The sequence below is a fragment of the Vespa crabro genome, chromosome 24, assembly GCF_910589235.1.
Source record: "Vespa crabro chromosome 24, iyVesCrab1.2, whole genome shotgun sequence".
NCBI lineage: Eukaryota > Metazoa > Arthropoda > Insecta > Hymenoptera > Vespidae > Vespa > Vespa crabro.
Genome location: NC_060978.1, coordinates 3,114,877 through 3,135,037, shown reverse-complemented (window position 1 = coordinate 3,135,037; position 20,161 = coordinate 3,114,877). Strand labels below are relative to the sequence as shown.

At 38.9% G+C, this 20,161-nt stretch overlaps 1 protein-coding gene across 30 annotated transcripts in view; it reads left to right on the top strand.

Moving 5' to 3' along the window:
* LOC124432323 (CUGBP Elav-like family member 1) overlaps positions 1-20,161 on the top strand; it is a 264,155-nt gene that overhangs the window by 90,260 nt on the left and 153,734 nt on the right. The window contains exon 1 of one of the 30 annotated variants that reach the window (XM_046981211.1): positions 719-741. The exons of the other annotated variants lie outside the window; for them this stretch is intronic. The gene's annotated coding sequence lies outside the window, so the exon portion shown is untranslated. Of the gene's footprint in view, positions 1-718; positions 742-20,161 lie in introns of those variants that run through there. 30 annotated transcript variants of the gene reach the window in all.

The window sequence follows — 20,161 nt, the reverse complement described above, 5'->3', positions numbered from 1 at the left end:
AGCTATCGTTTTCCCCTCCCCCCCCCCTCTCTCTCTCTCTCTCTGTCTCTCTTCTCTTCCGTTGTCTCACCCCTTCTCATACTTCCCACCGATGTTGTTCCATCCAAGTTTATAGCCGTGAGATAACCTCGGCCAGCGACCCTTCCATTCTTATCGAGGTTTCACTATGCGCTTTCCCAAGTGCTAACTAACGAGTTGGCTCCGACGTTCCAGGCTGTTTGGTCCAGCTCCTCCTAAAAGACATTACTACCTTTCTCTCTGCGATATTCTCGGTTCTGGTCTATTCTCCTTAAAAATTCTCTACGAAAGAAAAGGAAGAAGCGATAAAGCGAGAAAGATCGAAAAAAAATTGCCTACACTTACATTTCATCGTGAGAAATTTCGGAATAACTTTTTTCTTCCTTCCTTTCTTTCTTTCTTTCTTTCTTTCTTTCTTTCTTCCGATTGAGTTAATCATCCATGGAAAATTCGTCGTTCTCGCGTCGAAACTAACTCGAGAGAAATGTATAGCGTGTATTCACAGTAAATTACGTGACACGAATGCAACAACGAATATCTATCCTAAAGAAGATCCACGATATCGTGCTTTAATTTTAAATCATTGCGACCCTCATGAAATATCGATGATGGACTTCGACGATGGATGTCAACTCTGTTGGATGTCTTCTCATCCTCGGCGAATAATTTACAGCCCATCGAAAGTGTCTACGTCTTCCCCGTTACACGTTACTACGTAACACGGTACGTATGCTCTCATCCTTCTAAGATCAAACTTGGAGAGTAAATCCCGAACTAATCGTATCGCATTAGTCGACTTGGACGGCGGATGGAAGCGTTAGCATCATCTTGCAGACTCGACGAGTTTGCTCGTGAAGCCTTCAGTGAGCTAGCTATAACTGTTTCATAAAAGGGATTAAAATGAGGTTGCGACTGTGATTTAGCGCGATAATATGTTAAACGAAAGTTTCTTAAGCACGGCTCTCTCCAAGACGAGTTGGAACAACCGTGGATCCACTGAATTATTAGACGCGAGAAATCTGATACGTTACAACGTTTAATCGTAAACTCGCGGCAGATACTGTTTATACGTCATATCGCGTTTGAAGTAGTGCACGTATTCATAATTTTTGTTTCGAATATATTTACCAAACAACTCATTCGTACTGAATTTGTAAACATTGATGAAGCGCTGTATCGCGAACGATATAGCTGGTCGATGAGTATACACGTTATCAGGTAACGCCGCAGATCGTTTCTGTCTCTTAGCGCTTTTAAACATTCGCGTTATGTATTACATTTGCGGATCGGATTATCCTGATATTTTTTGATCAGCGCATTCATTATAATAATTCGATTGGTAAAAAAGAAAATATTGGATTTGATCGTAATGATTCATATTCCCTTTTATATCAACGTGGAAAGACTTGATACATGATATATCGTGATGCATCAGAAAAATTGACTTTAAGTTGGAGCTTGTAATTTTTACGAGGAAACGTTTAACTTCATTCGAGGAAGCTTCATCCTCGTTCGTGACGGGAATTCGATCGATTTGGTTCCTTTCGTTCCGTTGAAAACAATGAACAGCGTAAATCGATCCACGTATATAGATACGTATGTTGTATACGTTTCTATATTGTTGCCCTTCGCATGATTCATAGACGGCGATAAGCATCGTCGTAATGGCCGAGTGCACTGGTATACATCGAGGAGCTCGTTCGTGCTCGTTCGTGTTCTAATTTTAGAGAGTCTTCCATTTTCAAAGGAATCGCTTATCGTCAAGAAACTGTTCGCTGTGGATCGTACTACGTAATGATGACGTCAAAAGCGAAAGGAATTTCCGCGAAACCGAATTTGTAACTTTTTCGTACGAAACCAATAAAATATTTACACAATGCAGAATATCGAGGAAAAATTTATATTTTCTGAAAGTACGTAAAAAAATGAAGCGTAAGTATTATTAATAATTTTCACAGTATCGTAATACATGGAAATATTTATAATATCGGTAATACATTTAGACGTACGTCTTTGAAAATTCTTTCTATCTCGTGGAATTCTTTCGAACGTGGAGGCAATTTACCGACGTTAAATATCTATAATTTTATAATTCTCTTTATGTCCTAGAGAATTAACAATTAAAGGTAGAAAGAAAGGAAAGAAATACTATATAAAGATAATCTTCAAAAAGGGTGGGAAAAGTGAAGTCCGTTATCTGTTTTTCTATTAGAAAACATCTTCGTAAATCCCGAAGGATAACTTGTTTCCTTTTTTCTTTATTTTTTTTTTCTTTTTTTTTCTTTTTTTTTTTTTTTTTTATTTTTCACATTCGTTCGCTCGGAACACGAATCTCCTTCCTGTTTATTTCTCTCTCATTGAATGTCAACCGCGTTACATTCGTGGTATCGCAATCCTCTGTTGCCTTTAGCGTGCTAAATGCTCGCAAAAAACAAAGTCTGCTTCATAAAATTCGAGAATGCTCGGTACCGCGTACCACTGGAAATCCATGACGATGAAAAATATTTATATTTGAGCTTCCACACCGGATCAACGAACCTGGAGCTTTAACGCAAATCCTATTGCGTTTCGTAGAGCCACTATACACTACCGCGCCATCCTGACGCATCGCGGAGGATTTATCGTGTCCAAGTAGTTTAAAAACGGTTTCGCTCGTTAAAATCGAGAATTTCCTGAACGTCTCTCGATACGCTTATTCGCGTATTTAATTTTTCTTTTAGCTCGTTTGCCAAAGGAAAAGTCAAAAAAAAACAGAAAATAATTTCCTAACTCGAGTTTTCCAATGATATTTAATAACATTTAATTATAAACAAAATTTAATTATTAGACAGGTGTAAGAATTATTACGCTGCTTATATATCTTCGAATCTTAAAAAATGAAATCATCTAGTTTCCAAAAGGCTTTTATAAGGTAGAAAATTATAGAACAAAGAGTATCAAATGAACGGAAATCGTGCGTGTTCGAGCTATTCGAAAGGACATTTATTCAAGCGATTCTATGTCAATCGGGATTCACGAGAGAAACAACGCTATGTGTGTATCTTGATCCTGCGTAATGACAAGGCACATAGACAGCGAAATTTACGCGTTCCACACGTCGTAATAAACAGCGCATAATCGCTCGATTCGGAGATACACGCGATCCTAAATGCGCCATCCTAATATCGTTAATTCCGTATGAATTCCGGATTATTCCAAAAGCAGGAATAATAATAACCGTTTGATTCGAGAGCTCTCTCTCTCTCTCTCTCTCTCTCTCTCTCGAATGTTACGATCGTCTAGAATAGCTCAGAATTACTATGTTCTTGCAAATAGGAAGATATTTAAGTAGGATGTAAACTAATCAATTCATTTTCGAATTATGCAATATAAATAATATTCCCTCGAAATCGATATCGTTGGTCAGAGAAAATATATAATTTTATATAAGTGTATATTTTTCAAGCGTTACTTACAAAAAAAAGAGTTCCGATAGCTTTGCAAAAAAGAGAAAGAGAGAGAGAGAGAGAGAGAGAGAGAGAAGAAAAAGCCACAACCGATTGGTCAGTGCGACGACGAAAGAAACGAAGGCCCGTGGAATGAATCGTAACGCTAGAAAGGTTGCTTTTTCCTTCGGTGCTTTGGGATTTGGGATTAAACGACATTATTCCAACCCTCCGACTTTCGCCTCGTAAATACGTAATTCGAGCGCGTACGAAATCTCAGCGGTCCCACAGGTGGCGGCGCCGTCGTTCTATCGTTTGTAACATCGACCAGCGTTAAAACTCTTTTTGGATTAGAAACATGTACTGGTCCGTAGAATTTCGAATCAGGCCTTTAAGCTTTTACAATCTTCCTGATAGTTTCTTGCTTCTCTTCTCGTATTTGATGATAAATTAAGAAGCGGTACGTAATTTCATTAAGAATTCAATTTTATAATGATTCTTATCAAATGATACAATCAAAATAGATGTTAGAAACGTTTGATTGTCTTATTAGATTTGTATAATTTCGTTATTTTACCATTACGTTATAATCTCAAACGTGAACGATTAAAATGAGACGAATAGAGGGAGAGAAAATTGCTAAAATTGTAATTCATCCGATTCGTTACTAATCCATCGGTTCGCATTAATGCCTGATTAATCAATTCATATTTTCCGGGAATATTATTTCGAACGTATTGCAGCGATAACATTAGTTTCTACGTTATTATCGCATCTGATTTTACGAGCATGCGAGCATCATCCGGTATTTCGCGTATAAAGGCGACGAGGAGCCATTGGCATCTCTCGCGTTATACATATCTATGTTCGAATTACAGGCACTCTGAGGCATTGTTTTCAAAAGCGGTCACTTGGTGCGAGACTGCCAACATATGCAGATTCATATAAGTGCCAAGTATCGTCGGTAAAGCGAGAAACGCACGGTTTGAGTCGCGTTTCTCGTTCGTACCACGTGCTACGTCTGTGGTACGATGCTCCCTAATTTACGATCGTCCTACATTCGACGTAGACGTTTGTAACGGTAACACCGGTTAATTGGTATCACGATTAATATAACCGGTGTCGCGTATCTCTCGTGTCGCTTGCTTCTATTAGAACGTTGACGTTTCCGTTAATATTCGGACGTTAGAGGCACGTTTTAATACATGATACTAAATCTTAAAGCGTAAATTAATAATGTGGAAAAAGAGAATTGAATAAACGTTTAACGATGGACAGCATGATTTTGCTATTTATTTGTTATGAATCGATGGAAACGTATCGAGTTATATGAATGAAAGTAAAAAATAAGAGCTAGATATAAAATAATATTCGTACGAATATTAATATAATATAATGGCGAATATAATCCAACATATTGATTATTCGCTTCTATTTCTATTAAGAAAAAGGGGCATATCATAGTGCAAAATTTTCTCTTCGACGCGACGCAACGTGGCTATAAAGTCCACAGATAGAAGGCTATTATTTCGAGATGTTCTTGTCGCATGATTTATAATCTGCAAACATTTGAACTCATAGACGAAAGTTCAAGTTAGAATTTTACATCTAAATGTCATTGGATATATTTACGTACAGTGTAGTTGACATGATTTAAGTATATTGCACTTCCTGATTTGATAAACATTTCGATCTTCTTAAAATAGATTATTACTTCTTAGACGATTCAAAGTAATTCGAATATATCAACGCAACCCAGATAAAAATTTTTCACGTCATCAAAAATGCTCAACAAAAATACATCCTTCGACGTTCATTGTTTGTCAAGTGCAGGCAGTAAGCGAGAGAGAATCGAAAATTTAACAGTAAGCTCGACTTCTCCGTAAAGCGGGTCACCGGTCGCTGAGCTTGCGGTTATTTATGACGTACCTCGCGTGCTTTTTTGTTCGCTACGAGTACCTACGATAAAGCTCTATTTCTCTCTCTCTCTCTCTCTCTCTCTCTCTCTCTCTCTCTCTCTCTCTCTCTCTCTCTCTCTCTCTCTCTCTCTCTCTCTCGGGCGCAGCAGCAATAGCAGAGTAGCAATGACATCGAACTTTGAAAATCCCTGGACGAGCGGAAACCACCGCCATTTCTGGCGTCCGCCCACGATAACCCATCTCGACGAATACATCGACCCTTAGATTAAAACATCGACCGGCACACCACTCGAAACTCTTTCCCTCGCCACCCTTTCACTACATCCCTTTCGCCTCTCTTCTCCATCCGTTCACCCATCCCATACCCTTATTTCTAGAGCGACGGCTCTTGGCAGATTAAAACGCGAACGCGATCGCTATCGAGCGAGAGCTCGAAATCAAGGCCGATGCGAGAGGACAAGAAGTTCGAAGGGCCTATTCCACAGTATTGCACGAGCCTCTTCTCACCCACCAAATCGAAATTTCTCGCTCGTCATTCGCCCTCGAATTTCGCTTATACGTTAGGTACTTGGAAAATTGGATCTTTGCATGGTCCTTCATACGCGATTTTACTCGAGTTCGTTACGTCACGGGTACTATAATTACTTATCGATCTTGACATTATTATTTTTCCTAAATTATAACCGAGCATCTTTCCGATGATGTAAAGCGATCGTTAAACAATATTATTTTAGTCCAAATAAAAAAATATATTCTCCGATCTTTATCGGCAAAATACTTTGGATATATATGTGCATCGAGATATATATATATATATATATATATATCTCGATTGGTGAAAGTCTTAACGATGTAACACGACATACATACGTATGTGTAAAGTTAAAAGGGAAGTAATTCCAAGATAATTCAAGACAGAACTGCTTGGATCATAGGGGGATGTACGCGACGAAGGGGTAGAGAATCCCTTTTGACGTGAAAAGCTCAGTCGAATGTGTGCCGTTTGTTGATAACGGGGTTTGGCGACAGTTCGGCCGTGTTTCGCAAAATCCAGAAATCCGACTTTTCAATTTCAGGCAAAAGTCTCCTCTTGTCGAGGGAAAAAAAATTAACGCTACCTTCTATTCGAATCACTACCAACAATTGATCCTCAAAGCGATATCGCGTATCTTTTGTATTTTAATTGTTGTCGTACGAATAATACTTATATTAATTATACACTTTTAGAGATATTAAAAAATCTTTTCGTACAGCACCGAAGAAATCGATTAATAACAGATATATTCACTTTTCGCGTTCGGAGTCTCAATTTATTTTTTACAAACAAATTATTTTATTAAAAGTATAAAAAAAGAAATCATAGAACAACAATATTCTTTGATTTCTGAATGAGCCTTTTCGAATTAATGCAACAGGAAAATAAGAGGAATATAATCAGAGAGTACACAAAGGATCTCGTGTTGAATCGATCGTTCTCCATCGGAATAAATATCGGGCCGTAAATAGAGACTCGGAGAGAGGGTGAAAATTCAAGGAGCGAGCATCGAGATCGTAATCCATTGGGCGTCCGTTCAACAGAAAGGTAGACATGCTCTAAGGTTCCGGAGTCGACCTTCCGGTATGTCCGGTTAGCGCGCCTCTAGACACAAGAGTTGGTATGCGAAGAGGTGGCGAGGGAACGGTTATAGCGTAGTGTTTGAGGAGAATGTCGATAGATCGTATGGCTTCCAGACTGATCTATTTGCTCTACATGCTATTGAGATACCTTAGCAATCGTCGATGTTTCTTTCCAGAGAGGAACTAAAATCGACAAAGTCAACCTTCGTCGTTGTACCTTTCTACTACGTGATCTTTTGGATTCGTTATCGAAACTCGTTCGACGACACTCGACGAAGCTCGTCTCTTTGTGACGATGCCAGGAGCGAAGCCTTTTGTATTTTTCACTCAATGGACAGGGCTTACCTACTTTTCCGACGTGGACGTGACTTTCGCGCGATGTCCACGCGATACTATCCTCGAAGATTCCCTTTGAAACGTGAACGGAGTTGCGAAAAGGGACTTGGTTGCGTTAATTATCAATCGTAACAAGACCAAAATATGAGTTGCGCTCGTTGTTACTTTACATTTCTTTTTTTTTTTTTTTATCCTTTCACCATTCATTCAGAGTCTTTCATTAATTCGATGTTGATTTATTCGAGAGAAAATACCGAATGGCATACTTATTACTATATGACTACATTGCTATTTTTTTCATTATTATCTGCTACTTTTTAATTATCATCAAAATGAACTCTCCCAATCATTATATTTCCAGTTCGATCTCGTTTAGAATTCTTCACGTATTACGAGCGAGATTCGTTCGTTATCTTCGACGTTAGCGATAGCGCGTAGGAAAAGTGTGATCGATCGTTAATTCTACAGAAGATTCGTAGCGCGTAATAAAGTTGTCTTAGAGGAGGCCAGAGTGCTCGAGAAACTCGGCACGTCGTGGATGGTGACAGAAGAGGGGTTGAGAGAGAAAGAGGGAGAGAGAGAGAGAGAGAGAGAGGGGGGGAGGGAGGGAGGGAAGGAGGAAAAGGAGGAAAAGGGTGAGATAGGAGGTAAGGCAGCTCGGATACGTGTGCAGAGTTTCGCAACGCGAAGGTCCGTTGGAGACAGATGGGGTAATTACCGCGAGGTGTGCCGATAGCATGGTCCAACGAATCCGTTCGACTTCATGCTTGTCAAGAGTTTAGAGAGAATCGAGTCTCTCCCAGTCTTTCGTTTTCTTTTTTATTCGATCGAAACAACTGATACTTTAAATAGAATGAAAAAGGAAGTTTCTATTTTGAAACATAAACTACGATTGTAATCGTTTCACCAACATCAGTATTTTAACATAATCGGATTTTTAAAGTTAACACAAATAAACATATCGATTTCATTTAGATCGAAGAAATGATCGATAGTTTATATGAATTCACAGAATTTTTCTGTATTTCATTTTCCTTCTTCTTTTACTCATATACAGTATAGAGAACAGGCATCGAATATCATCCATTTCCATTTCCCACGTTGACAGCTAGCTTCGAACGAGTTATCCACAGCATTCCAACGTGTCACTCTAAAGACACGAAACTCCCAGAGGTGACGTACACGCGGCACGAATTATTAAGGAGCCTTGCAATTAGTGGCTACTCTACTAGTTGGTTGATCGCAATATGCGGTGAGTACTTCTGGGGATTGAATTCTGGCATGGTTAAAGGACTGCGAAGGTATAACGTTTGCCTATTGAAACTCTGCTTCCTACCTTTGACTATGAATTTAGAATGGGATGTACGAAAACCCTTGCGTTACTTCGTAACTTTCTTTATAGACGAGAATAAATTATATTTAGGGACATGTGGACTATGGTTTTTATTTTTTTCTGTTTTTTTTTTTTAAATCTTCCTTGAAGGGGTCAAAGATTTCCTAAGATGTTTTTATTTGCAAGTCGAATTGCAATGAAACGAAACAATCGATTCCCTATGCTTTTCGATAAGTATCATTTTTCTTTTTAGATTCTATAATAGAAAAAAGCATAAAATCCAAATTCCTTCTCGATATTCCAAAAGATTCCATTCGAATACTAGAATCTGTGAAACAAACGTACTACAAAGGTAGCAAAGTCGCCTCAGTCGCTCTGAGAAGAGATTGTTCTCTCTCTCTCTCTCTCTCTCTCTCTCTCTCTCTCTCTCTCTCTCTCTCTCTCTCTCTCTGTTCCGATCTTTTGGAAGTAGCACAGGCAGGCCGATATAACCGTTGGAATCTGAATTTACGATCACCGTGTCCGTATAAACGCGGACGGTAATCGTATTCATAAGTATGCTTATGGAAAGCCGACAGTGTGGTAATAAGTAGAAGCGATGCCTGTGGTAGTAGTTGTTGGAAGTACAGCAAGGAGGCAGGTGTCTTCGATCTCACGACTGGTGTTGGCTGCTTAAAGGACTAAGAGAACGTAGGACGATATCTGAGAGAAAGAGAGAAGGGAAAGACGGAGAGATGGGAAAATGTCTCGAGTATGTACTCCCTACCAGTCCCTACGTGTATGTATATAGACTTAAACGTAGAGAAGAGAAAGGTATAGAGAGAAGGTATAGGCAAAGAGAGAAAGGAAGTTGAAACCGTTTGCAGCAAGTTAGCAAATGCACGCGGTGCTAAGTCGCGTATGTATGTACGTGTATACGTACAAAGGACAAAAGCAAGGCTGGCGCGCGACCCTTGATCACCGCATAAATTAACCTCTGTTTAGTTGTAAACGGACCGTCTCCATTATTTGTTACGAATGAACGCACGTTACCCTTTCTCTCTCAAACGCATACGCACATCATTTCTGCGTGATATCACTTTTCTCGATCTATTACACGCATTTAGCTTTGTTGCATATCTCCAAACGATCTAGCCTGCGGGTATCATTATAATTATTGCGAGATTGTTATAAAGGAAATATATTCGTTTTTATACACAGAAATATAAAAGCGAAAGTAACCGATAATCCATCATTTGGATCGATCGGTAGGCGTCATCGATTCGGCCTAAAAACCTTGTCCACGTAAAAACAGTGGTGAAAAGTCGTGAAAACAATTTTGCTTCTCTCTATTACGGGAGAATCGAGCTTGCCAAGTGGTCTCTCTATCATCGTTTGATATGTAATATATGCACATGCGGGGGTGGTCCAAGAGGGTTCGCTGAGAGACGAGGTGGAAGTTGGAGCGTACCAACCGTACCATGGACAATGTACCTGGCAGTCGGCCAGCCTTACCAACCCAACAAACCTGGCCATTGTCCGAATTACGTCCACCCACTCTCTATATCAAGACCCCACGGCGTATGAGCTTACAGACCGGAAGAGTCTCGATCCTGAAATTTCGAGTTAGATGCTCGCACGCACCGCGATTTACGCGCTCTCCTGATTTATTCGACCAGATCTCATTTTGAAATTCATTCGTTATGATAAACGTTTATTTCATTTTCCTACTTCTTTTCATTATTTTCTTTTTATATTTCTGTCTGTTTTAGTATTAAAAACCATTACACATCTATCATACGTTATTCTTTCAATACCGACTTTTCCAGCGAGAAAAAGCTTTTTACACGAGTACCGTCGATGATACATTAACAGGCACAATTAGGTAACCGAACCCGTCCATTGAAATGAAATTTTAATTCTCTTTTCCCTTCTCTCTTTATATCTATCTATTCAACTCTCTCTCCCTTTTCCCCCCCTCCTCTCTCTCTCTCTCTTCGTCGATGTGAGTACCGCTTGATAATGACTCTATGTTAATTTCCCGATGACGAGGAATCTCGGTCAACGGTCGATGACAACGAAATCGAGGTGGTAGGGAGCGAGCGAGAGAGAGAGAGAGAGAAAGGGTGAACGTGGTAACAGTGGTGGCGTGTTGGTGGATGACGAGAAGGGAGAAAGGGCGAACAATCGTGCGGCTTTTTGCGAAACGGTCCGTGGGGATCATTTTGTACGGCTAATGGCCTTTCACCGACCGTAACTTTATTCGAGCGTTTTTACAACTATCAGCAAGAGAGTTCGTTAATTAAAATTTTGTACATGCGAGCGTTGCCAATCGAATTTCGAAAATGAATAAGCCTGGGGACCGAAATCACGTGTCGATGGAATCGTTTTTGTGTCGGCACACATATGTACATACATAAACATATATATATATATATATATATTCCACATTGATCTTGCTTGAAAGAGGCAAAGTTCGAAAGTTTGAATTTTCGAAGTAAGAGGACCAAGTCCGATAATGAGGCCAAAGATAAAATATAGAAAATCTATGTAGAACAATGGCGTCCACGGTTTTTTTTTCTATCTTTTCTAGGTCAGAACTCGAACGAGTTTGATGCATTAGCAAGGAGAAAGACGAAGAGAGAGAAAAAGATAGAGAAAGAGAGAGAGAAAATACCATTAGATTCGTAGCCTTCAATTACATCGACGTTCGAATAATCGTGTCGCACGTTGGACGTCGCAAGTTGTACCTTGCAGAGAGAGAATTAACGAGTCGACACGGTAAAATTCTCGTCGAGAATTGTGATGTACGATGTATGTACGCTCGTTCCTGTGCAATGACGCGAACGAATGAGCCCTTTTATGAACGCACATTGCGTACGAAGAAGGGTTGCATAGCAAGAAAGAGAGAAATATAGAAGGGTTGCATTAGTTTGAGAAACATGACGCGATTGGGTACGCGTGATGTTACCGGGAGTCAGCTCACGTCGAGAAGTTATTCGAATCGAAGCTGACAAGTAAATTAAAAATCGAAGCGAGAATAGCGCCGAATCTGCTACCGACAATACCTTTTTATATCGAAAATCAATCGACTCTTTTATTTCGCGGAAATCAAATGTAAAGGAATCACTTCGAAGATCGAAATATCTTTCTTTCTTTTTTGCCATTCAAAGATTTTCTAATCCGATATTCGTGGCGCCGTTTTAATCGTTTTTCCAAAAGCATAATTTACATACTTACATACGCTTGGAAAGGCAAAACGATTAAATCAGTGTGACACGTGCATTCTCTTATCCTTCCAACAGCTTCTTGCTTCCTTTTCATGAGACATCCTTCTAACGGCATATACGGTTTTTCTAAGAAGAAACTTTTGCGGTAGTTCGCCAAACTATATCCGTATTATCCGCTACACCATAAAAGTAGAAAGTCGTTTCGAAAAGTGTAACTTGGGTCACTGGTGAACGACTTTATCTCGTTTTCCCACCCGTTCCAACTTTCAAAAGTATAAGGTGTCGTCTTCTTCAGTCTGGCCAGAACACGACGGTTTAACGAATTTTAATTAATTAATTAAGTAATGAACTTACTTGGAAATTATCAGATAGCGCTAAGGTTTCTCCTACTCGCTTCCTAGAAACTTGACAGACATCAAGCCTGCAAATATATCGATTTAGTTTAGCGATATAAACTCATACTCATCCTCCATTACCTCTAAATTCGCTGAAGAGAATCCACATGATTTTATCGTTGTTATTCCCTTATCAACTCATTTTTGTTAATACCAGTAAATATATAATCTTGTATCATTTAATTGCAACAACAGGATTTCAATATAAAATTTGGATCCGAGCGAACAAAGCCAATTTACGATGTCAATACTTTTTTCTTCAAATAAAGTTCTCTCCTCCTTAATAATTAATATTTATTTCGAAAAAACTTTCTTCTTCTAATAATTAATTTTTTGTTTTTTTTTTTTTTTTTGTTTCAGGTAAGTATCTTTTACCTCGCTGAGAGAGAAAATGTTCCTCTAGGTAAATATTACTGAACGTAAGTGCAACTTTAATGATTCACTATACACCTTATATCCTCTATAAAAACAAACATATTTACATTTATGTGTTTACCTACACTCGAAGAGTAGATACCATTCCGAATAATTAAAATAGCTACCTCTAGTAAAACAGTATTCCCATAATAAGAGTACGATTTATCAAACACCGAATGGATGTATGAGAGAACGAACGATGTTTGGATAAATGAAGTTCTGCCATAGCTTTACCGCATATGTAAAATCTGCTAAGCTTCCCAAGTACTAAACGCTTATGTATTATTACAAGCACTCTACGACTAATTCGATATCAGAGAAAATTTCGTTATGGCGATGTCGAGAGACCAAACGTCGTAACAGCATCATCAACGATGCTCGCAATTCGCATGATACTGAAAAATAATGAACCTTAAAGAAAAAGAGAGAGATACAAAGAGGGAAAAATTGTAAGACCAAACATTAAAAGCTATCCAAAAGAAAATGTCATTTTCATGATATTTGACGATAGGGAAATAAAAAAGAGAGGAAAAGAAAGAAAGAAAGAAAGAGGAAGCTCGCGTTGCGTCTAAAAACGTGGCGAACGTTAAAGTAATGAATTTTTACGCTGTGACACGGTAATATTATTCGGTAACGCACTTCCCTTGCCACATGCCATTTTACGAGCTCGCTTTGCAGCACGTTACGCGGACGCCTTGAAAAATGGATTTCATCGTTCGCCCATGGCGATACTTATGTATACAGTCGAGCTCAAAAGCATTCACGAATGTAGTATATTCTCGAGAATCGAGTAACCTTATAACCCCGATCGACCTTATAAAGTACGACGATACGTAATGTGGAATATGTCTTTAATGATTTTTGTTTTATTTGCGATAAATCAGACATGATATATACGTTTCCACACATACGCACGCACGCATATAGAAGCATATGAACTTTTCTAAAAATTCATTCTCGTTATCTGACATCATTTTTATATATTGTAATATCAAATTTTATTTAATGTTGTCAGTTGTATATCTTTTTTATCGTTTACGAAGGTTTAAAGATTTTATCAATTGTCATACTGTATATTTTTAAATAGAATATCCTAATCGTTCGATCTTACCAATGTATCTTTTTTACAATAGAAACATCTTTCACGCGTTATTTGCAATTGGACTGATTTAATTGAATTTTTGAATGGAACTGTATAAACTGTATACATAGAAATACGTATTGTTTGTGGAAAGAAACAGTGTACAGGCTCCTAAAGCTCGAGGCCATAATCCGTATAGAGTTAAGGGTGAGCATAACGACGTTAGCGTATCCACGGAATATGCTTTGGTTGTACGGTGTGAGAGCGCTTTAACTATCCATTAAATCGTCGCGTTCTTACTCGACTCGATTTTATACGCGTTTAGATCACAAATCTTATTGGCGAACGACGTAGGTCGTTTAAAAAGCCATTCAAAGGAGAAATTTGTCCTATGTCTCGTATTTGGATCACAGCTTTATGCAAAGGATAAAAAATTGGACGAATTTTTTGGCTAGAAACAACTGCAATCGATTTCTAGTAAATTGTGTACTGAGTTTACAGAGAATACACGAAGATTCCTTTCTTTCTCTCTCTCTCTCTCTCTCTCTCTCTCTCTCTCTCTCTCTCTCTCTCTCTCTTTCTTTTTCTTTTCCTGTCTTTCTTTGTTGAACGCTTGCGTACGTCGAACGACGAGTTTTATTAAATTCCAATGGCGCCTCATGGAATGAGAGAAAAGGCTTTTGTATGTCCTGCGTTCCGTTTGATTCCGAGGGGACGTCATAAAAATGAAAGGGCCCTCTCAGTTTCCACAGAATTGTGTGCATACGCGCAAAGAAAATTAATTCAAAGGTGCAATAGATATAAAAATGCTCAAGGAATATTACAAAAACTCGTAGAATTGACATCCGGCTGTGACAAGCGAAACTAAACAATACGTTTATCATTTTTCATTTACCTTTTATCTGTCTTTCATTATCATTCATTAGTTTTTACATTTCTTATCGTATAGTCTTTTATTTTCCTATTACTAAGAAAATTTCTTATCGTATAGTCTTTTATTTTCCTATTATTAAGAAAATGCATCGAAGAGTTGCTGTCAGCGTTAATATTTTTACACGATCATAATAAAATATTACACAAATGCATACTCGTTTCATTATCATAAAAGTTTAATCTTAACGCATCAAAGAAAACTTCGAGTCGAAGTAATGCTTGGTAAAGATAATTAAAAAAAAAGAAGTGATGTTGGGTCAAAGGGTGAAGTAATTTATAATAGGTTACGATGCTGCCAGACTTCTTTTCCTTTTCCCCTAACATCTCTCTCTCTCTCTCTCTCTCTCTCCGCTCATTCGCTGCTGTTCTCTTTTATTACGGAAACAAACGCGATGTCATTCACCGAGGGAAATGACCGCGTTGCAGTCCGAGCTGGCATTTTTCTTCGAAGGTAGCACCCGTTAGAGGGAGACTTGGGTGGAGTTGAACGGGGGTGGTAAGGACCGTAGGAAGTAGCGGCCAGAAATACCATAATCAAGAAGAAACTTGCTTGCTCGACTATACTTATTTCCTCGGCGAAGAAGTAACGGTGCCACTTAGCTGGCTGACTTTAATGTTTACGCGTAAGAACTTTGGGAAGGGCTCAAGTTTTAAATGTTTCCTTCGTTAATGTCCCAACTAAAACGTTCATAACTTCTCTCTTCGTACAACGAATCGTGGTCAACCACGATTTTATCTTTTTTTCTCTTTCCATTTACCGTCACCCACCGTCAAGCTTTCGTGATAAAGCCAACGAAAATATTTTCCTCTTCCGTATGTTATAAATTGCAATTACGTCGCAGCACCAGATCTTCTTAAAAGAAACGAATGCTTCATCCTTGTGCTTCTTCAAATTTAATACTTCAATGATATTTTCCATCTAATATATCTCGCGAAAACACCAACCGAGTCAGTCGCTTTCGAACATATCAGCGATCCCATTAATCACAATCATTAAAGACAATTCCTGCATACTTGAGATCCGACCGAGAGGAAACAATTGCTTTATCCTCGTTAATCACAATCATTGGAGAAGAATTAAAAAAAAAAAGAAAAAAGGAAAAATTGAGAAGATCCTTCAATGCGAGGTACCATGTCATTTGATTAATTTCGATCTCTACAAATCGTCCACCCTCGCGTCTACAAAATTTATAGAGAAAATCTCTCCGTGAAACGTTAAACCGTTCCTCTTCGTCCTGACACCACCAACGACATTATTGAAGCTCAACTTGCACATTGCACACGAGTACATTCATAGAAACCATTTAAGAGAGGTAAAATGCATTTAATCGTCCGTGCTGGAATGGTACACGTATACCGTGGAAAATGATTAGTCTTTGGCGGCAGTATGTATATTCTACGTGGAGAATACGTATGTGCATATGCATGAGAAAGAGATAGAGAGAGAGAGAGAGAGAGAGAGAGAGAGAGAGAGAGAGAGAGAGAAAGGATAAGGTCGGTACAATTTAAAGTAATTAGGTCGAGCTCTCGTTGTCGCAGGATTGGCAATGCTCTCGGTAGGTGGTTGCTAGTAGGCAGCCAGGTAGATAGTAATTTGCCCTGCCAACGAATAAGTGAGAGAGCAGTGATCTGAGCCAACCTGGAAGTAAACCTTTCACAGGAGTCTAATAGAGTTACAGTCCAGGGGTCCGAGGATTACTGGAAAATACGCGAGGGGCGAGGCAAGGGCCACACCGCTGCATTGCGGTACGTTCCTCGATACATTCGTACGCACACACAGACGCGTAATTCTCTTCGGCGAGAGAGAGAGAGAGAGAGAGAGAGAGAGAGAGAGAGAGAGAGAGAGAGAGAGGGAAAGGAGAAGATAGAAATGCTCGATTGTACGTGTATGTGTGTTTCGCTATCTCCGTCTCTCTCTTTCTCCTCTCCCGGCGACCGAAGGGTTTTATCGGCGGATTAGCATTACTTTACATAGTTTCGAACGGGTTTGCATAGGTTTCAGAGCTTCCTGCGTACCACATGGCGAACGCGTGGCCAGTGTAAAGCGAGTTGCGTCGCGCTACGTTGGTACGTCGCGTTATACGCGCACGTTATATGCTGCCGCAAGCTCGACGAATCTGCAAACCGATGTTCCCTCGGATCTCCTACCAATCTTCTATAATCTCACTATCGAACTCCGCTCGGGCTCTCGTCGATCTACCTCTTAATTGCGTTCGAAGTATCAAATGCTCGATGTATCAAACGTGATACGTATGTACTTTTCGATCGTACTTTCGATCGTTTTTTCTTTTTCTTCATTCTTGTTTTTTTTTTTCTTTTTTTCTCTTCTTCAATATTCAAATGAGTTTTCTTTATAAATTTGCTCGATAATCGATCGTTTTATAAAAATAAAAGGAGAACGGTAACACCGATCTAAAGACACTTTTCCATTATAACGATAAACCGTAATTGATCGACCGTAATTGATATTAATTAGTGTATTTTAATAAAGGAACAATTAAGAAAGTGGGACGAAAGCGCGAGTCGAATGGTAGATGTACGGATAACGAGGAGGTGGACGAATGGATGGCGAAGACATAAGAAGTGGTGGCCAAGATTTATATCATGAAGGAGGAGACGCGTGGAGGGTCGAGTATAAATGTGGAAGAGAGGGGTAATGGGTGAATAAGGGGGAATGGCTATGCGCACCGGAGTTTTACACCGCGGCACCTATTATACTGTCTTCCGAAGCATAATAGACGTTCCACTAATTAGAATGTCCCGTACTGTGCTTTTGTCTTCGCTAGAGGGTAGAAGAAGAAGGATAGAAATGGGAGAAAGGAGGAAGAGAAACGGAAGGCAGAGAGAATCTAAGTTGAAAGGAGAGAAGGGATTATTGGACGATCTTTTGAAAAAGACAATTTTTATCTTCCATCATAACGTATTTTTTCAGTAAATCTATTTTCTATCTCTCTTATAAGTTGTAGTTGGTAGAAAAAAAAAAAAAAAATAGATGACTGGACTAGATGAACGGATTATCAGATTATTTTTCGGATTCACAAAAATTACGAAGATCATTTAGCAAGATTGATCTTATTTTTGGCTATTAAAGTTTAACTTCTTTATTGTTCTCAAAAGTTTGTGACCAGAAAAAGATTAAAGAAGTTATTCGAAGGAATGTTGATTCCTTTCGAACTGAAAATTTCTAGGTCTTTGGAACGGAATTATTATCCTAATAAGATTCGGCCAGGCGTGTTTAAAAGATTTCAACATCTCTCGTTATTTTCTCTCGCCGAATTTTATTTCTCGTCCTCGAGCATGACGACGCCTACCCCCACGGAAGTTTTTCGCGTTTAATTCTGGACATTTCCTTGCGCCTTCGTTGTTTATCTCGCGCACAACAAGATAGTCGGACTTAATTTAACTTCGAGGCTCTTTGTGCCGGCAGAAGGCATAAATTTTAAAGTTTACCATCCCCGAGGCCATTTTCAAGCTGCTCGACCGCTTATAATTCGAGGCACCTCCTTCTATTCCATCTGGATGCTTGAGAATTAACTACGAAAATAAATCTCGTTTTATTACGGAAGTAAGAGCGTCGGTCTCGCGTCATTGTCGGTCTCGCGTCATATCGCGTATCTGTATATTTTCGAAATATATAAATATGCGTATATATATATATATTTATTTATTTATTTATTTATAAATACCTGTATACGCGTTTATATATATATATATATATATATATATATATGTGTGTGTGTACTCGAAATGTGTATGTTCAAACATTATGCTGGCAAGCGTATTTTCATTAATGGAAACGTATTAAACTATCGAGAATAACGACCGCTGGTATATACGAGAGTTGGCATTAATAATGATACTTGATTTTCAAGCATTCCGTACGTCAGCCGCATAAACGAGAAAAGTAGTAGCGAGCGAGCTAGCTATTTCGTTTATCGTTAGATACGATTTATCACTGAGATTCGTGAAACCCGCTTAGCTACGTACTCGACACGATACCCGCTAAATCTACGTATGCCTGTCTCGAATGTAATTCCGTAACGAACGTCTGAAAAAGGTGTTGAAAATTCGCGGACTGGAAAGACGTAAATGGCATAAAAAGAGAAATAAGAAGAGAAAGAGAATAGAACTGAGTAGTAAGAAGGGAAAGAGTATAAGCAAGATGAAGAAGAAGAGTAGAAAGAATGGAAGCAGAATTATGCAGATGTCGGATATCCGATGTAGGAGCTGGGTAGTCGGGTATTCTTCTTCGAACGGTCTTTTAGCCAATAGACATCTGGGATTTCCTGAATTGAATGTAAATTACCCTTTGCTCTGTTCGTGAAACGGATCTATCGTTAAGCCCCTGCAAATAAGATCTTTTTTGTCCTTCTTTTTCCCACTTCACCGAAGTGAGCGCGAAATTCCTAAGGGGTAACGTACACTCAAGAAAAGGCACGAAGAGGTAAGAATGAAGTAGGAAAGGCATTTGGGAAAGGTGCCAACATTCGTTTGTCCACTTATCTGTCTGTTTCTTTTTTAATTTTCTTTTTAAACGAAAACGAAACGATTGAAAATAATTCTTTTTACAACATTCTTTAATCGATTACGCTTTATTTCTTTAATGATTTATATCAGAAAAAAGATAAATAGATATTTATGTGTGACGTTTTACAGATCTTTTCAAAATTGTAAACACCTTTAATAAATATCATTTAATACTTCACATAAAATCGCTCGTACATCGTGTACTTGCAACGTGAAATTTCGTTCGTCGCGTTACGCGTCGTGTTTCATGCGTTAATTGCGAATATTAGTCGACTTAGATATCGAAACGAGAGAAAAAGAGAAGCTTGAAGAAAGAAAGGGACATAAGATAGACAAACAAAGAGAGAGAGAGAGAGAGAAAATAGAATGGCATTGTGAAAGAGCCGGGACGGCGCATACAGGACAAATTAATTGGTACAACCCGAATGTGCACATTACGGCGTATTTACAGAAGCGAGGCGACCAGGTCTGCATCAATTTCGTTATTACTTGAGTGCTCATTGTGCTCTCCCCTTTTCGTCTCTCTCCCTTTACCATCCCTTTGGAAAGACCAGCGTTCAGACGAGCGTTAGTAATGTGTACGAGAGCGATGAAACGCAAACAGCCGCCGATATTATTCATCCTATTCGGTCTTGCTTTACGCCATCCTTCTGTGTCCCATCCTCTCTAGTGCGTGGGACGATTGGCCAAAGTGAGTTCTGTGCCAGAAGCCATATTTGAATTACCTTTTGGTAGTCTGTTTCAACTGGACTTGCATATCAAGATGAACAAGAAAAGAAAAAAGTTCATCTTCGATACGTTCGAAGTAAATCACGTTCAATATGTGTATATACATGTATATGTAAGTTCTTATTATTAGATCGATTAAGACAATGTTTTCTTCTTATCTCTCTGATATTAACGAATATATACGTACTGACCATAAATTTTATTTCCTCGTGAAGAATGTCT